Source organism: Dermacentor albipictus, chromosome 7, assembly GCF_038994185.2.
Source record: "Dermacentor albipictus isolate Rhodes 1998 colony chromosome 7, USDA_Dalb.pri_finalv2, whole genome shotgun sequence".
NCBI lineage: Eukaryota > Metazoa > Arthropoda > Arachnida > Ixodida > Ixodidae > Dermacentor > Dermacentor albipictus.
In genome coordinates this window covers 8442526-8448525 of record NC_091827.1, presented here as the reverse complement: position 1 = coordinate 8448525, position 6000 = coordinate 8442526, and positions in this window count along the sequence as shown.

The window sequence follows — 6000 nt, the reverse complement described above, 5'->3', positions numbered from 1 at the left end:
CACGCGAAGTTTGTAGATTGCAGCGTCGGTGTGGTTTATAAGATTCCGTTGTCATGTGGCAAAGTGTATGTAGGGCAGTCAGGCCGCTGTGTTAATGAGCGCCTTAGAGAGCATGAGCGATCCATACCAACAGGCACAGGTTCCTATTTGGCTCAACATTGTAAGATATGCAAATGCGAACCCATGTTTAGTGATACAACGATTTTCAAAAAGAGCTGCGATACGACCGCCCGAGAGTTATCGGAAGCATTCTTCATACAGTCATTGGGGTCACAGTGCATTACTGTGCCTCCTTTAAACTTGTACACTGCTGAATATGATTTCTTAGATTCTGTTGCATGAGTGCGCTCTTGTGATCGGATGTTGGTGGTTCCTGCACAGGGTGCTCACTGCGCATGTTCCTCTAGTTTCTGCTGTCTATAAAGGAGTGACGCAATAAAATGATGTCAGTTGAGAGTAGCGCCTTGTCCTGTCGCCTTTCTTGTGTCCGTTGTTTTGCGCTAAACGAAGTATTTATGGATACATGGATTTGCCTCACGTTCATCCTTTTGCCCTTAGATGTCTCTTCAACAATGTACATTTGTCGTTTGCAACAAGTTACTCTGTAATAGGTTAATGAATAAATGTTGTTCAAATCATCCGCTGGCGGAATTCGACCATAGGATCTCTCGCACAGAAGACCGAGATTAAAACCATTACGCCACGGACGCTTTTTTTTTACTCCATTGCAATGGTTTGATTATCAACAACGTAATAAAAAGCTAATGTTTTACAGTTGTTTTATATTTAACAACCTTGCAGTCGACCTTTCGTTTTATTGGAAGAGGTGACAAACTGGAGAAAAGCACTGGCCAGTCGTACTAGGCAAACTGTGCTCAGGAAAGCATTCTGAACATCTCGAAAGTACAATGAACGATTTACAAGCTGTCTTAGAAATAAGTCTGACAAACTCAAGCCCCTCTTGCGGACACACCCAAACAAAAGGGTTATTCCAGCTTGCTTACAATTTCTACCCCCGTATAAACAAGGCGAAAACCCGATGAAGTCGTTGCACATTCGTTCGCGAACAGTGGAACACTTAGAACACGTGCCACAATTTACTAATTAAAACCAAATTTCAAACTGTAGCACGATCTATTCTGGCATAATGTTCACAGAGTACACCTTCACCCTGTGAACTTCACTGGCGTTGTTACCCATTGCACGTGTAGGAACAACTGCGGCGTGATATCCCAGTACCCATGCCAAAAACCAAGACATTTTCCCCAACTACGCCAAAGGTAGAATTTCCAAGACAGCCCTGGCCATTCTGGCCAAAACGGGCAGATACAAAACCGCGAGCTCGAGGATCGTATAGTTCCCCGCGCACGTCACCAGAACGACGCGCTCCAGAACTTAAACGAGACGGCGCACAGGACGGCGCGAGACATGACCCGCCGCGCCGAGCAGGACAATGCCTCTCGCACGATACCGAACACTCCTCGCGCAGAACGGGACAGGCTCATTAGATTAGCCAGAAGGGTATACCCACCGCCGAGTCCCAAATTGAACAGGGCACAGGCTGTCGCCTGGATACAGCTCTAGAAGAACACCTTCTCTTACCTATTCCATCTGAATCGTATCTTCCCAGATAAGCATCTGGGCAAGTGAAAATTGTGCCAGGAAGGACCAGCAACACTCAAATACATTTTGTGGAATTGCAATGCAATTATAGGAAGGACGGCGGTTGCTCCAGAGACCCTGTCGTCGAGGTGGACCGCCACTCTGCGCAGCTCAGATTTCGGCATCCAGACGTGGGCAGTCCAGCAAGCCTGTGAGGCCGTTCAAGATGGGAGAACTTAAGGCCAGTTGGTCCGACCTCTCTAAGAAGGGAAAGAACCGCGACTTCAGACGGGACGTGACGAAGGAGTGGACAGGACGAGCGGTCCGGGAGGCCTTGACGTTTCCCCGTTGGAGACCTAAACCCGGGTCGCGTTAAACCTTGCCGGAGATTCAGTAAAGTTGTATCCATCCATTCAGCTGCATCGAGGTATTGTCGGCGTTGGAAGAGTACTAGGGACTTGAATGGGAAGCGTTGTTCCGGAACAGAACGTAGGCCTCTCACAGTTCTCCATATTTGATACAGTGTTTTACGGTGGTTAAGGAACTCACAATATTTTGTCAGTCGCTCTGATTCTAATTTATCTATGCAACGTTGTATCTTCTTTTTGGTGAGCCGGGCTGTCCTTAGATCGTGAATGGACTTCTGGAGTCGGTATCTTCGTTCGGCGTGCAGCTACGCAGGTACCTGGAGTGGAACAGGCGTCCGAAACATGTGATTTACACCTGAAAATGCACACTCGATTCAGATTTGCGGCATTGCATTCCAGATAAGACAACGTGATCGTGCGGAGTTTCCGGAAAGCAGAGTCTGTAGTAGTCACTGAATACTTGAACAGTGCTTTTTTTTCTTTTTTTGGTTTTTAGTTTTCCAACCACCCCGAACTCTCTTCTAGCCAAAAGGCCTGTGCCCGCTTACAAATCCGAGAAGCGAGTCCTACACTCGAAAAACATGTAAACATTTTCAAGTGTACTAGGACGAAACCAGCACTACAGACATCCTTCCTTCCTTCCTTTTTATTGACTTGTCTGAAATACACTAAACTCGAGCAAAGTTTAAGACCCCAAAACACTTGACAAAGCAACCATCTGCTCTTCTGACACGCCTAAGCAACTGAAACTCGCCGCTGGATAGACTGAAGGTATTGAAGCCAAGACTGAAGTCAAGAAGCGGCAATTTTTTTAACGTGTCCGGGATGAAGTAGCAAAGCACAGTAACGATCAACTTAGGGGACAACTCGTAGTCACCCAAGTTCGCCGCTCAAGAAGTTTTCTCGACCACTTCAGCCTGAGCGATTCCCCCCATATCAAATGTCCTTGCTCCTTCTGAGCCGTCGAGCGTGGAGCGAGCTTCCAACCTCTGTAATAACACTGTAACTCTTGTTTTCCTTTCTTTTTATCATTTTTGTGGACCTAAGTCTGCGCAGAACGTCTTGTGTGATTTAGCTTTCTCTGAGGGCAGAGCGAAGTGGACTGCACCCATTTGGTAGTTCGATGTACGACACTTCTTGTTCATTTCCGCTTTCCCTGGACCGTTGCCGTGTTTCCCCCGAAGCACACACTCGGGCACCCCAACACAAACAAGTGCGCTTCTCTGCCACTTTACTCTAACGAGTCGTTTGTAACTACTGGCCTGTAGCGAGGAAACGAACAAACAGGGTGAGTCTGAGCAAAACCAACATCCCCTTAGGTCAAAGAGTACGAAACCGGAATGGGATGTTGCCGAAACGATGCCATAGCAACGAGTCATTACCTGATTAATGAGTCGATGCCTGGCCGACCTCGTTAGGCTTCGTCGGAGACGCCAGCGTTAGTGCATAGTGTGGTGGGTGGGTTTGTTTTCTCAGTGGATGGTGGCTGCAACTGGTTGAGGAGAAGCGATTGAGAAAGGCTGGAATGAAATTGTACTCGTGATTTGGGTAATGCTTCTCGACTTCCCTTCGGCTCGGTTCTCTCGATGGCGAGCAGAAAAAAACGACAAGAATTGAGATGACGAATGATGCCTGACACAAGTTTAGTTACAGTGAGTCACATTTCGATGCACAAGCGAGAAGATATAACATAGTGAACAAAAAATAAATAAAAATGAAGTGTGTACTTGCGAACACGAGTGCAAGAAACAAAAAATCTGAAGTACCAAATAGGAGCGGGAGAATTGAAATAGAAGACCGTTGATGTGGACTGAACCGATTAAATTTAATATGAAAATGAAAATTCGCTAACCTACAGGGTTTAATTTGTTCCTGCACTTCCTTCCGGCCGGCCAGCACCTTGGTAACGTGTCAATTTAATTGTGCTTACACCTTTTTCCCCTGCCCGTTCTCTCGTATACAGAAAACCTGTACGCCCGGTTCTCACTGGTCATACGACTTAACCACGTTACTGGACTCGAGTGCTCTCTGCGATTTTTCTTTAAATTTCATTGCATGGAGGGAAAGTCGTCGGTTGCGACCGCGCATTTCCTGAATGTATTCACAATGACTGTTGCTCGACCTTGGAGGAAGGACGCTAGGGTTCCTCGTAAGCAGGCAATTCAGTATGGTCAGGAAATGGGTGACGAGGATCGGACTTGAATGTAGGCTCGTCTGAATGATGACGCGTCGAGATTTCCGTATTCTCTCTAGCTGCTTGCAGAACTAGGACGCCGGAGAGACGCATATACCCCGGGATAATGAAGCGTGTCCCTAGGCTTCGCGAATTACAATTACTCTGTTTAAGTGACGGGGCTCTTTACAAGGTTAGCATGAGTGTCTCTCTTTTTCCACAAACATTCGTCGTGGTCTCTAGCGCAAACAGCTCTAGCATTCAACCACATTATTTGCGTCCTATAGTACATTATGTTTCAAGAATGCTGTTATGCATTTCTTTTTTAAACTATAGAGTCAGGTTGCCCCATCCCAGTTAAAACCGCAGCATCACTGCATTGCCGGCTCGCCTCTGCAATGCTAGATACGCCGGTAACTAACATGATTCTCCTTTTGACCACCGCAGCTTCAAGCTGCTTGACCCACGTTAATACCGTCATTTACCTATCCTGGATTGATCGAAGAAAGTCATAAATTATGAGGCCTGCCAAAAACATTCATCAGTAAATTGAAAGGGAACATGCATACTTTTCATACACCAGGTCATCTTTTCTGGAGTCAAGTGGCCAAAACATTTAGGGCAGCGTCTGGACGAATAGTTAATAAAAAATATTTATTGTGTGATTCGTTTCGATTCGATTGTCATGTTACGAGAAGAAATATTAAAATGCCACAGTTTCGCCTGGCAGGTGAAGCATTGATTGCGATAGCAAATCATTGGACAGCTATACGAAATAAGGCTAGTCGTTTTATCAGCTGCCCTAAACTGCGATAAAGGCTCGCTTACTAATTAAATTGACAAGCATGTTGTCACGCGCGCACAAGCAAACACGGACACATATTATCCGATGACCGCTGACACTCGCTGTCGGAACACTGGCATTATGAAGAGCGGCAGGAGCGGCGAGTGAATTCCCATTCGAGTCGTATCTCCCTTCAACGCGAACTAGGCACACGGGAACGCAGTGCACATTAGGCCATAAGCTATCTCAGGTCGGCTAGCCTTCCAATCTACCGCAAACTGCCTGCCACATAGGACGCGTGCGGCCGCGCTCAGCCGCCGCAGCTGGAGAAGAGCAGGAGGTACGCACTGACACTCCGGCATGGCGTGCACGAAAAGGCGGCGCGCACCCTCCCCGCCTTTCACTCGTGCGAGCGCGACGACACACCACCGCATCAAGCCGTCGTCCTTCTCGTCTCACACCCGCAAGCTTTCGCTCACTCCTACAGCGTACGGCGTGCAACCGCGATATTATCGCACTTGTAGTACTAGCTATACAGAACGACGCTAACGCGAAAATTTGCCTGGAGTATCAGTGTGATTGTTATCGCAGTAATATGGAGGTGTCAGCACACCAACTAAAACTATCTAGCGCATCCTGCTCTAGCAGCGTGGCGTTAAGTATAAGTACCGTTGTTTTCAGCTCGGCTGTAAACAACTTAGATTGAAATATAGATGACATCACAGTCATCTGACGTCACACTAGCTCTTCATGTACGTGGGTCATCTGATTAGTGCGCTTTGTCTCGTGTCATAATAATGTATAGGTAATATGTACGGGACCAAATTTATTTGTCCTTAAAATTATTCCTTCAGGGAGTTTCTGGCTCACTGGATTAGAGCTGTATAGAAATGTATTTCGGCAATGTTATCGAAAGTGGAAGGTAAACAATTGATTAAGTGTAAATAGCATAAAGCGCCAACATTTTTGGAGTACTTTCACCGATAGCTAAAGAACATTAAACTGTAGCATTTCTCTCGCTAAAATTTTACATTGTTCTCAGTGCTTCTTCTTCTTTTTTTAACATTATCATT